Source organism: Dipodomys merriami, unplaced genomic scaffold, assembly GCF_024711535.1.
Source record: "Dipodomys merriami isolate MVZ:Mamm:240054 unplaced genomic scaffold, mDipMer1.0.p SCAF_77, whole genome shotgun sequence".
NCBI lineage: Eukaryota > Metazoa > Chordata > Mammalia > Rodentia > Heteromyidae > Dipodomys > Dipodomys merriami.
The window spans coordinates 1,214,302-1,228,813 of record NW_027206368.1 but is presented as its reverse complement, the minus strand read 5'-3'; positions in this window follow the sequence as shown (position 1 = coordinate 1,228,813).

Sequence of the window (14,512 nt, the reverse complement as noted above, 5' to 3'; positions counted from 1 at the left end):
CTCACCCTAACACTTACCTAAACCCTAACACTCACCCAAACCCTAACCCTAAACCTAATCTTGACGCTAACCCTCACCCTCACCCTAAACCTCACCCTAACACTTACCCAAACACTTACCCTCACCCTAAACCTAACCCTAAACCTAAACTTGACCCTAAACCTCACCCTAACTCTCACCCTAATATTTACCCTCTCCCTAACTCTTACTGTAACCCTAAACCTAACCCTCACACTAACCCTAACCCTAACCCTCAGCCTAACACTTATCCTAACACTAAACCTAGCCCTAAACCTCACCTTAACCCTAACCCTAACCCTGAGACTAACCCTCATCCTAACCCTAACCCTAATCCTAACCCTCATCCTAAACCTAACCGTAAACCTAAACCTCACCCTAACCCTAACCCTCACCCTCACCCTTCCCATCACCGTCAGCCTAACCCTAATCCCAACTCTAACCCTAAACTTAACCCTAACACTCACCATCACCCTTACCCTAAGCCCTCCCCTCTCCCTACCCCTCATCCTAACCCTAACGCTAACCCTAACCCACAACCTAACCCTAACCCTACCCCTAACGCTAACCCTCACCCTAACCTAATCCTCACCCACAAGTTAACCCTCACCCTCAACCGAATCCTCACCCTCACCCAAACACTCATCCTCACCCTATCCCTCACACTCACTCTAAATGTCACCCAAACACTAATCCTCAACCTAAACCTAACCCAAACCCTAATCCAAACCCTCACCCTCACCAATACCCTGAGCCTAACCCTTACCCTCACCCTAACCCTAACCATAACCCTCACAATAACCGTAACCCTCACTCTAACCCTAACCCTAACCCTCACCCTAACCTTCATCCACACCCTGATCCTCACACTCAGCTTAACCCTAACGCTAAACCTAACCCTCACCCTAAACCCTAAACCTAACCCTAACCCTAAACCTCACCCTCACCCTCAACCTAACCCTAACCCTCACCCTAAACATCACCCTAATCCTAACACTCACCCTAACCCTAACCCGAAGCTTCACCCTGAACCTAAACTCAGCATAATCTTCAACCTAACCCTAACCTTTACCTAACCGAAACCCTCACCCTCACCCATAGCCTAACACTCACCCTCACCAAAGAACTCACCCTAACCCTAACCTTAACCCTAACCCTCACCCTCAAACTCCCCTACACCCTCAACCTTACCCTAACCATAACCCTAATCGTAACACTAACGCTCAACCCCAACCTCACCCTAACCCTAACCCTAACCCTAACTATAACCCTCACCCTCATTCTAACCCTAACCCTAACCCTAACAATAACTGTAACCCTAACCCTAACCCTAAAACTCATCCTAACCCTAATCCTAACCCTAAATCTCAACCTCATCCTCACCCTCACACTAACCCTCAACCTCACCCTAAACATCACCTTAACCCTAACCTTCACAATGAACCTAACCCTAACGGCACCCTAACTCTCACCCACAAACTAACCCTCAGCCTAAACATTATCCTCACACTAAACCAAACCCTAACCCTAACCTTCACACTAACCCTAACCCTCAAGCTAACCGTATCCCGACACCTCACCCTAACTCTCACCCCAACCCTAACCCTAACCCTAACACTCACCCTAACCCTAACTCTAAACCTAACCCTCACCCTCACCCTAACCCTAACTCTAAACCTAACCCTCACCCTCACCCTAACCCTCACCATCACCCTAACGCTTACCCTAACCCTAACCCTCACCCTAAACCTAACCCTCAACCTAAACATAACCCTCACCCTGACCCTCGCCCTAACCCTAACCCTAACGCTAACCCTCACCCTAACCCTTACTTTAACCCTAACCCTCACCCTAAACCTAATGCTCACCCTAACAATAACCCTCACACTAACCTTAACCCTAGCCCTCAACCTCACCCTCAACCTCACCCTCAACCTCAACCTAACCCTAACACTCATCCTAACCCTAACCCTAACCCTAAACCTAAACCTCACACTAAACTTAAACTTCACCCTAACCCTAATCCTCACACTAAACCTAACAGTCACTCTATCCCTAACCCTACCCCTCAGCCTAACCCTCACCCTAAACCTAACCCTAACCCTAATCCTCACCCTATCCCTAACCTTAACCCTAACCCTAATCCTAACACTCACCCTCACCCTAACTCTAAACCTAACCCTCATCCTCACCCTTACCCTCACCCTAACCCTTACCCTCACCCTAACCCTAACCATAACCCTCAAAATAACCGTAACCCTAACTCTAACCCTAACCCTAACCCTCACCCTAACCTTCATCCACACCCTGATCCTCACACTCAGCTTAACCCTAACCCTAAACCTAACCCTCACCCTAAACCCTAAACCTAACCCTAACCCTAAACCTCACCCTCACCCTCAACCTAACCCTAACCCTCACCCTAAACATCACCCTAATCCTAACACTCACCCTAACCCTAACCCGAAGCTTCACCCTGAACCTAAACTCAGCATAATCCTCAACCTAACCCTAACCTTTACCTAACCGAAATCATCAACCTCACCCTTAGCCTAACCCTCACCCTCACCGAAGAACTCACCCTAACCCTAACCTTAACCCTAACCCTCACCCTCAAACTCCCCTACACCCTCAGCCTTACCCTAAACATAACCCTAATCGTAACACTACCGCTCAACCCCAACCTCACCCTAACCCTAACCCTAAACCTAACTATAACCCTCACCCTCATCCTAACCCTAACCCTAACCCTAACAATAACTCTAACCCTAACCCTAACCCTAACCCTAAAACTCATCCTAACCCTAATCCTAACCCTAAATCTCAACCTCAACCTCACCTTCACACTAACCCTCAACCTCACCCTAAATATCACCTTATCCCTAACCTTCACAATGAACCTAACCCTAACGTTCACCCTAACTCTCACCCACAAACTAACCCTCAGCCTAAACATTATCCTCACACTAAACCAAACCCTAACCCTAACCTTCACACTAACTCTAACCCTCAAGCTAACCTTATACCTACACCTCACCCTAACTCTCACCCTAACCCTAACCCTAACCCTAACACTCACCCTAACCCTAACTCTAAACCTAAACCTCACCCTCACCCTAACCCTCACCATCACCCTAACGCTTACCCTAACCCTAACCCTCACCCTAAACCTAACCCTCAACCTAAACATAACCCTCACCCTGACCCTCGCCCTAACCCTAACCCTAACGCTAACCCTCACCCTAACCCTTACTTTAACCCTAACCCTCACCCTAAACCTAATGCTCACCCTAACAATAACCCTCACACTAACCCTAACCCTAGCCCTCACCCTCACCCTCACCCTCAACCTAAACCTAACACTCATCCTAACCCTAACCCTAAACCTAAACCTCACACTAAACTTAAACTTCACCCTAACCCTAATCCTCACACTAAACCTAACTGTCACTCTATCCCTAACCCTACCCCTCAGCCTAACACTCACCCTAAACCTAACCCTAACCCTAATCCTCACACCTATCCCTAACCTTAACCTTAACCCTAATCCTAACACTCACCCTCACCCTAACTCTAAACCTAACCCTCAACTTCACCCTAACCATATACCTAACCCTCACCCTAACACTAACACGCACCCTATACCTCACCCTCACCCTAACCCTAAACCAAACCCAAACCCTAACGCTAAAACTAATCCTATCGGTAAACCTGACCCTCACCCTCACTCTAAACCTAATCCTAACCTGCACCCTAAGCATAACCCTAACCCTAATGCTAACCCTAACCCTCAACCTCACCCTAAACCTAACCCTAACACTCAAACTCAACCTAACCATAACCCTAATGTTAACCCTAACCCTCACCCTAACTCTAATCCTGAACCTAACCCTTCTCCTAACCCTCACCCTCAACCTATCTATAACACTAACACTCACCCTAACCCTAACTCTAATCCTAAACCTAATCCTACCACTCAGCCTAACACTTACCCTCACCCTAACCCTCACCCTCTCCCTAACATTAATGCTAACCCTAAATATCAACCTCACCCTAAGCGTCGCCCTAAACCTTACCCTCACCATAACCCTATCCCTCAACCTCAACCTAACCCTCACCCTAACCCTTACACTCACCCTAACCCTCACCCAAACCTAACCCTAACACTATCCCTCACCCTAACCCCTACCCTAACCTTCACCCTAACCCTAATGCTAACCCAAACCCTCAGTCTCACCCTAACCCTCACCCTAACTCTTATCCTCACACTAACCCTAACAATAACCCTAAGCGTAACCCTCACACTAAGACTAACCCTCATCCTAACCCTAACCCTACCTCTCACCCTAACATTCACCCTAACCCTAACCTTAACCCTAACCTGAACCCTAACCCTAACCCTAATTCGCCACCGAACCCGAACCCTCACCTACACCCTAACCCTTCCCCTTCCCTGAACCCTAACTCACACCCTAAAACTCACCCTCACCCTAAACATCACCCTAACACTTACCCTCAACCTAAAACTCAACCTCACCCACAACCTAACCCTGCCCCCACCATAATCCTCACCCTAAACCTAACCCTAACCCTTACCTAACTGAAACCCTCACTCACAACCTCATCCTCTCCCTCAACCTCAGCCTAAACCTTACCCTAACCCTAATCCTAACCCTAACTCTTACCCTCACCCTAAACCTGACCCTAAACCTAATCATCACCGTCACCCTCCCACTCACCCTCACCCTCACCCTAACCCTCACCTTCACACTCACCCACACCCTAACACTCACCGTCACCCTAAACATCACTCTAAACCTAACCCTCACGCTAACCTAACCCCTACCCTAACCCTAACCCTAAACCAAACTCTCACCCTAACATTAACCCTCACCCTAACACTTATCCTCAACCTAACCCCAACCTTAATCTTAACACTAACCCTCACCCGAACCCTCACCCTAAAACTAAATCTAACCCTAACCCTAACCTTTACCCTAACTCTAACTCTTACACAAACCCTAAGCCTAACCCTAAACCTCACCCTAACCCTAAACTTAACCCTCATCCTCACCCTAACACTTGCCCTAACACTAACCCTCACCATAACCCGAACCCTTAACCTATAACTAAACCTCATCCTCAACCTAACCCTAACCCTAACCCTCACTGTAACCCTAACCCTCACCCTAAACCTCAGCCTCACCCTAACCCTCACCCTAAACCTAACCCTCAGCCTAAACCTCACCCTCACCCTAATCCTCACACTAACCCTAACCCTAAATCTTGCCTAACCGAAACACTCAACCTCACCCTCACCCTCTCCCTAAACCTCATTCTCACCATAGCCCTCACCCTAACCCTCACCCTCACCCTCATCCTAACCCTTACACTAACCCTAATCCTAACCCTAAACCTTATCCTCACCCTAAACCTAACCCTAACCGTCACCCTCACACTCACCCTCACCCTCACCCTAACCCTCATGCTCAATCTCACCCTCACCCTAACCCTCACCATCACCCTAAAAATCACCCTAACCCTAATGCTAACCCTAACCCTCAAACTCACCCTAAACCTCACCCTAATCCTTATCCTCAAACTAACCCTAACCCTAAACCTCGGCCTCACCCTCACTCTAACCCTAACCATAAACATAACCCTCACTGTAACCGTAACCCTTACTCTAAGACTGAACCTAACCTTAACACTCACCCTAACCATAACCATAACCCTAACCCTCACCCTCACCCTAAACCAAACCCTAAACATAACCCTCACCCTAACCCTGTCCCTTACCCTAACCCTAACCCTACCCCTCACCCTAAACCTCACACTCACCCAAACCCTAACACTGACACTCACCCTAAACCCATCCCTAACCTTAACCCTAACGCTAACCCTAAACCTAACCTTCACCGTAACTCTAACACTTACCCTAAACCTAACCCTAACCCTAACCCTAACCCTAACCCTCACACTAAGCCTAACCCTCACCCTAACCCTCACCCTAACCTTTATCCTCATACTAAACCTAACTCTAACCCTAACCCTAACCCTCACACAAACCCTAACCCTCTCCCTAACCTTAACCCTACTCCTCGCCCTAACCCTCACCCTAACCCTAACCCTCACCCTAACCCTTATCCTAAACCTCACCCTCACCCTAACCATCACCGTCACCTTAACCCTCAACCTAAACCAAACTTTAACCCACACCCTAACCCTCACCCTCACCCTCACCCTCACCCTCACTCTAAACCTAAACCTAACCCTCATCCTAACACTAACCCTCACCCTCACCCTCACACTAACCCTAACCCAAAGCCTCACCCTAACCCTAACCCTAAAACTTACCTAACCGAAAACCTCACCATCACCCAAACCCTAACCCTCTACCTAGCCCCCCAACACTAACCCTCACCCTAACCCTAACCCTCACCCTCACACTCACCCTCACCCTAACCCTAAACCTAACCCTAACCCTAATGCTAACCCTAAACCTACCTCTCAGACTAACCCTCACCCTAACCCTAACCGTATCACTAACCCTCACACTAAACCTAACCCTAATACTGAACCTAACCCTCACCCTCACCATAACCCTAACAGTTACCCTAATCCAAACCCTATGCGTAGTCCTCACCCTAACACTTACCCTCACCCTCAACCTCACCCTAACCCTCACCCTAAGCTATACCCTCACCCTAACTCTAATCCTAACCCTAACCCTCACCCTCACCCTCACCCTAATGCTAACCATATCCCTCAGACTCACCCTAACCCTCACACTAACACTTACCCTCACCCTAACCCTAACCCTCACCCTCACCTAAACCTCACCCTAACACTTTCCCAAACCCTAACCCTCACCCTAACACTAACCCTAAACCCAACCTTGACGCTAACCCTCTCCCTCATTTTAAACTTCAGCCTAACACTTACCAACACCCTTACACTCACGCTAACCCTAACCCTAAACCTAAACTTGACCCTAACCCTCACCCTAACCCTAAACCTCAACTTCACCCTAACTCTCACCCTAACATTTACCCTCACCCTAACTCTTACCCTAACTCTAAACCTAACGCTCACACTAACCCTAACCCTAACCCTCAGCTCAACCCTTATCCTAACCCTAAACCTCACCCAAACACTAAACCTAAGCCTCAGCCTAACCCTCATCCTAACCCTAACCCTAATACTAACTCTCACCCTAAACCTAAACCTCACCATCATCCTAACGCTCACCCTAACCCTCACCCTAACCCTAACCCTCACCCTAAACCTAACCCTCAACCTAAACATAACCCTCACCATAACCCTAACCCTCACCCTAAACCTAACCCTCAACCTAAACATAACCCTCACCCTGACCCTCACCCTAACCCTAACCCTAACGCTAACCCGCACCCTAACCCTTACTTTAACCCTAACACTCACCTTAAACCTAACGCTCACCCTAACACTAACGCTCAAACTAACCCTACAAATAGCCCTCACCCTCACCCTCACCCTCAACCTAAACCTCACCCTAACCCTAATCCTCACACTAAACCTAACAGTCACTCTATCCCTAACCCTACTCCTCAGCCTAACCCTCACCCTAAACCTAACCCTAATCTAACCCTCACCCTAACCTAACACTAACCATAACCATAAGCCTAACCCTAACCCTAACACTAACACTAACCGTAACAATAAGCCTAACCCTAACCCTTACCCTAACCCTAACCCTAACCCTAACACTCACCCTAAACCTTATGCTAAACCTAACACTCACCCTCACCCTAATCCTCACCCTAACCCTTATCCTCACACTAACTCTAACCCTATCCCTCAGCATCAACCTCACCCTAACCCTAAACCTGAAACTAACCCTCACCAAAAACCAAACCCTTACCCTAAACCTAAACCTAACCCTAGCCCTAACCCTAATCCTCACCCTCACCCTCATCTTAACCCTAACCCTAAACCTAACCCTCACCCTAACCCTAACCCTTACCCTATCCCTAAACCTACCCCTCAACATAACCCTCACGGTTACCCTAATCCTAACCCTAACCCTCACCCTAAACCTAAACCAAACCCTAACCCTCACCCTAACCCTAAACCTAACCCTCAACATGACCCTAACCCTAACCCTAAACCTAACCCTAATCCTATCCCCAAACCAAACCCTAACCCTCATCCTCAACCTCAACCTCACCCTAACACTCACCGTCATCCTAACCCTCACCCTAAACCGAACCTTAACCCACACCCTAACCCTCACCCTCACCCTCACCCAAACCCTCACACTCACCCTAAGGCTAACGGTAACCCTCATCCTAACACTAACACTGACCCTCACCCTCACCCTAAACCTAACCCACAACCTCACCCTAATCCTCACCCTAACCCTAACCCTAAACATTACCTAAACGAAATCCTCACCATCAGCCAAACCCTTACCCTCAACCTAGCCCTCCCCCAACACTAACCCTCACCCTAACCCAAACCCTCACCCTCAAACTCACCCTCACCGTAATCCTAAACCTAAACCTAAACCTCACACTAAGCCTAACCCTCACCCTAACCCTAACCCTACCTCTCAGACTAACCCTCACCTTAACCCTAACTATGAACCTCACCCTAACCCTAACCCTATCACAAACCCTCACACTAACCCTAAACCTAATACTGAACGTAACCCTCACCCTCACCCTCAAAATAACCCTAACACTCACCCTAATCTTAACCCTAAAATTAGTCCTCACCCTAACACTTACCCTCCCACTCACCCTAACACTAACCCTCAACCTCACCCTAACCCTCACACTAACTCTAATCCTAACCCTAACCCTCACCCTCACCCTAATGCTAACCCTAACCCTCAGACTCACACTAACCCTCACCCTAACACTTACCCTCACCCTAACCCTAACCCTCACCCTCACCCTAAACCTCACCCTAACACTTACCCAAACCCTAAATATCACCCTAAACCTTACCTTGACGCTAACACTCATACTCACCCTAAACCTCACCCTAACACTTACTCACACCCTTACCCTCACCCTAACCCTAACCCTAAACCAAAATTTTACCCTAACCCTCACCCTAACCCTAAACCTCACCCTCACTCTAACTCTCACCCTAACCTTTACCCTCACCCTAACCCTAAGCCTATCCCTCAAACTAACCCTAACCCTAACCTTCAGCCTAACCCTTATCCTAACCCTAAACCTAGCCCTAAACCTCACCCTAATCCTAACCCTAACCCTCAGCCTAACCCTCATCCTAAGCCTAACCCTAATCCTAACCCTCACCCTAACCCTAACCGTAAACCTAAACCTCACCCTAAACCTAACCCTCACCCTCACCCTCTCCTTCACCTTCAGCCTAACCCTAATCCTAAACTAATCATAACCCTCACCCTCACACTCACCCTAACTCTAACCCTAAACCTAACCCTAACACCCGCCCTCACCCTTACCTTAACCCTAACAATATACCTAACCCTCAACCTAAACCTAACCCTCACCCTAATCCTAAACCTAACCCTCACTCTCAAATTCACCCTATCTCTAACCCAAACCCTAACCTTAACCCTCACCCTCACCCTCAACCTAACCATCACCCTAACCCTAATCTTCACCCACACCCTAACCCTCACCCTCAACCGAACCCTCACCCTCAACCGAACCCTCATCCTCACCCTAACCATCACCCTCACTCTAAACATCACCCAAAAGCTAACCCTCACCCTCACCCTAACCCAAACCCTATTCCAAACCCTCACACTCACCCTAACACTCAACCTAACCCTTACCCTCACCCTAACCCTTAACCTCACCCTAACCCTAACCATAACCCTCAAAATAACCGTAACCCTCACTCTAGCCATAAATGTAACCCTGACCCTGACCTTCACCCACACCCTGATCCTCACCCTCAGCTGAACCCTAACCCTAATCCTATTCCTATTCCTAACCCTCAGCCTCACATTAAACCTAACCCTAACCCTAACCCTCACCCTCACTCTAACCTTCACCTTCACCCTAATTATCATCCTAACCCTAACCCTCACCCTAACCCTGACCCGAAACCTCACCCTGAACCTAACCTCAGCTTAATCCTCACCCTCGCCCTAATCCTCACCATAACCCTAACCTTTAACTAACCGAAACCCTCACCCTCACCCTCAGCCTAACCCTCACCCTCACCCAAGCCCTCACCCTAACCCTAACCTTAACCCTAACACTCACATTCAAATTCCCCTTCCCCCTCAGCCTTACCCTAACAATAACCCTAATCCTAACACTAACCCTCAACCCCACCCTCACCCTAACCCTAACCCTAACAATAACCCTCACCCTCATCCTAACCCAAACCCTAACCCTAACAATAACTCTAAACCTAATCCTAACCCTAAAACTCACCCTAACCCTAATCCTAACCCTAAACCTCAACCTGACCCTCACCCTCACACTAACACTCAACCTCACCCTAAACATCACCTTAACCCTAACCCTCACACTGAACCTAACCCGAACGTTCACTCTAACTCTCACCCTAAAACTAAACCTCACCCTAAACATTATCCTCACACTAATCCTAACCCTAACCTTCACACTAACCCTAACCCTCAACCTAACCGTATCCCGACACCTCACCCTAACTCTCACCCTAACCCTAACCCTAACCCTAACACTCACCCTAACCCTCAACACCACCCTAACGCTCACCCTAACCCTAACCCTCACCCTAAACCTAACCCTCAACCTAAACCTAACCCTCACCCTGACCCTCACCCTAAAACTAACCCAAACGCTAACCCTCACCCTAACCCTTACTTTAACCCTAACTCTAACATTAAACCTAACGCTCACCCTAACACTAAGCCTCAAACTAACACTAACCCTAGCCCTCAACCTCACCCTCACCCTCAACCTAACCCTAACACTCATCCTAAGCCTAACCCTAAACCTAAACCTCACACTAAAACTAAACCACACCCTAACCCTAATCCTCACCCTATCCCTAAACTTAACCCTAACCCTCACCCTAAACCTCAACCTCACCCTAAACCTAATGCTAACCCTAACCCTCACCCTGAACCTAACCCTCAACCTAACCCTTACCCTCACCCTAACCCTTATCCTCACCCTGACCCTAACCCTCAACCTCGCCCTAACCCTCACCCTAACACTTTCCCACACCCTCACCCTAACCCTATCACTCACCCTAATCCTGACCCTAACCATAGTCCTCACCCTAACACTTACCCTCACCCTCACCCTAACCCTAACCCTCAACCTCACCCTAACCCTCACCCTAAGCCTTACCCTCAAACTAACTCTAATCCTAACCCTAACCCTAACCCTCACCCTCACCCTAATGCTAACCCTAACCCTAAGACTCACCCTAACCATCACCCTAACACTTACCCTCACCCTAACCATAACCCTCACCCTCAACCTAAACCTCACCCTAACAATTACCCAAAACCTAACCCTCTCCCTAACCCGAACCCTAAACCTAACCTTGATGCTAACACTCACCCTCACCCTAAACCTTACCCTAACACTTACCCATACCCTTACCCTCACCCTCACCCTAACCCTAAACCTCACCCTTCCCCTGACTCTCACCCTTACATTTACCCTCACCCTAACTCTTACCCTAACCCTAAACCTAACCCTAACCCTACCCCTAACGCTTACCCTCACCCTAAGCCTATTCCTCACCCACACCCTAACCCTCACAGTCAACCGAACCCTCACGCTCACCCAAACCCTCATCCTCACCCTAACCCTCACCCTCACTCAAAACATCACCCAAACACTAACCCTCACCCTAACCCTAACCCTAAACCTAACCCTAACCCTACCCCTAACGCTTACCCTCACCCTAAGCCTATTCCTCACCCACACCCTAACCCTCACAGTCAACCGAACCCTCACGCTCACCCAAACCCTCATCCTCACCCTAACCCTCACCCTCACTCAAAACATCACCCAAACACTAACCCTCACCCTAACCCTAACACAAACCCTAATCCAAACCCTCACACTCACTCTAACCCTCACCCTAACCCTTACCCTCACCCTAACCCTTAGCCTCACCCTAACCCTAACCATAACACTCACAATAACCGTAACCCTCACTCTAACCCTAACCCTAACACTGAGCCTAACGTTCACCCTCACCCTGATCCTCACACTAAGCTTAACCCTAACCCTAATCCTAGCCCTCACGCTCACCCTAACCCTCACCCTCAGCCTAAACATCACCCTAACCCTAACCCTCACCCTAACCCTAACCCGAACCCAAACCCTGAACCTAACTTCAACTTAATCCTCACCCTAATCCTGACCCTAACCCTAACCTTTATGTAACATAAAACCTCACCCTCACCCTCAGCCTAACCCTCACCCTCACTCAAGCCCTCAACTTAACCCTAACCTTAACCCTAACCCTCACCCTCAAACTCCCCCTCTCCCTCAGCCTTACCTTAACCATAACCCTAATCCTAACACTAACCCTCAACATCACCCTCACCCTCACCCTAACCCTAACCCTAACAATTACCCTCACCCTCATCCTAACCCTAACCCTAACAATAACTCTAACCCTAACCTGAACCCTAAAACTCACCCTAACCCTAATCCTAACCCTAACCCTCACCCTCACCCTCACCCTCACACTAACCCTCAACCTCACCCCAAAGATCATCTTAACCCTAACTCTAAACCTAACCCTCACCCTCACCCTAACCCTCACCATCACCCTAACGCTCACCCTAACTCTAACCTTCACCCTAAACCTAACCCTCACCCTAAACCTAACCCTCACCCTGACCCTCACCCTAACCCTAATCCTAACTCTAACCCTCACCCTAACCCTTTCTTTAACCCTAACCCTCAAGCAAAACCTAACGCTCACCCTAACACTAAACCTCACACTAACTCTAACCCTAGCCCTCAACCTCACCCTCACCCTCAACCTAACCCTAACACTCATCCTTACCCTAACCCTAATCCTAAACCTTACACTAAACCTAAACCTCACCCTAACCCTAATCCTCACACTAAACCTAACAGTCACTCTACCTTAACCCTACCTCTCAGCCTAACCCTCACCCTAAACCTCATCCTAAACCAAGTACTAACACTAACCCTCACAATAAACCTCACCCTATACCGTACCCTCAACATAACCCTAAACCTAACTCTAACCCTAATCCTCAAACACACCCTAACCTTCACCCTCACCCTAAACATCACCCAAACCTTAACTCTCACCCTAACCCTAACCCTAACCCTTACCCTAAATCTAACCCTCACCCTCAAGCTAATCCTCACCATAAACCTAACTATGACCTAAAAGAAACCCTCACACACTCACCCTCACCCTAGCCCTCATCCTAACCCTAACCCGAACCCTAACACTCACCTTCACCCAAACCCTTACCCTTACTGTAACCCTAAACCTATCCCTAATCATAACCCTCACATTAACCGTAACCTTCACACTAACCATAACCCTAACCCTAACCCTAAGCTTCACCCTCACACTGACCCTCACACAAACCCTAACCCTATTCCTAATCCTAAGCCTCACAATCACCCTCAAACTAAACCTAACCCTAACACTAACCCTCACCCTCAACCTCACGGAACACTCACCCTCACCCTAAATATCACCCTAACCCTAACCCTCACCCTAAACCTAACCTCAGCTTAACCCTCACCCTCAACCTAATCCTCACCCTATCCCTAACCCTAACTTAAACAAAACCCTCACCCACACACTAACACTCACCCTCAACCTAGCCCTAACACTAACCCTAACCATAACACTTACCCACACACTAACTCTCACACTCATCCTCATTCTAACCCTAATCGTAACCCTAATCCTAACCCTAATGCTCACCCTACCCCTGTCCCTAACCCTAACTGTAAAACTAACGCTCACTCTCATCCTAAACCTCATGCTGATCCGAGCACTCACCCTAACCCCAAACCATACTCTCACATTAAACATCACCTTAACCCTAAACCTCAACCTAAACCTAACCCTAACCCCCACTCTAACCCAAACCCTCACCCTAACCCTTACCCACAACATAATCCTATCCCTCAAACTCAATCTTACCATCACCCTAACCCTTACCCTTACCCTAACCCTCGCAATAACCCTCACCCTAAACCTAAACCTCAGCCTCGCCCTAACCCTCACACTAAACTTTATCCTCACCTTCACCCTAACGCTCACCTTCACCCGAGCCATCACCCTCACCCTAACCCTAACTATAACCCTCAAACTCACCCTCAACCTCAGCCTAAACCTAATCCTAACCCTAACCCTAAACCTCACCCTCACCCTCACCCCAACCCTAACCCTCACCCCAACACTAAACCTCACCCTAACACTAACCCTCACCCTCACCCTCACCCTAATCCTAACCCTAACTCTAATCCTAACCCTCAACCTCACCATAACC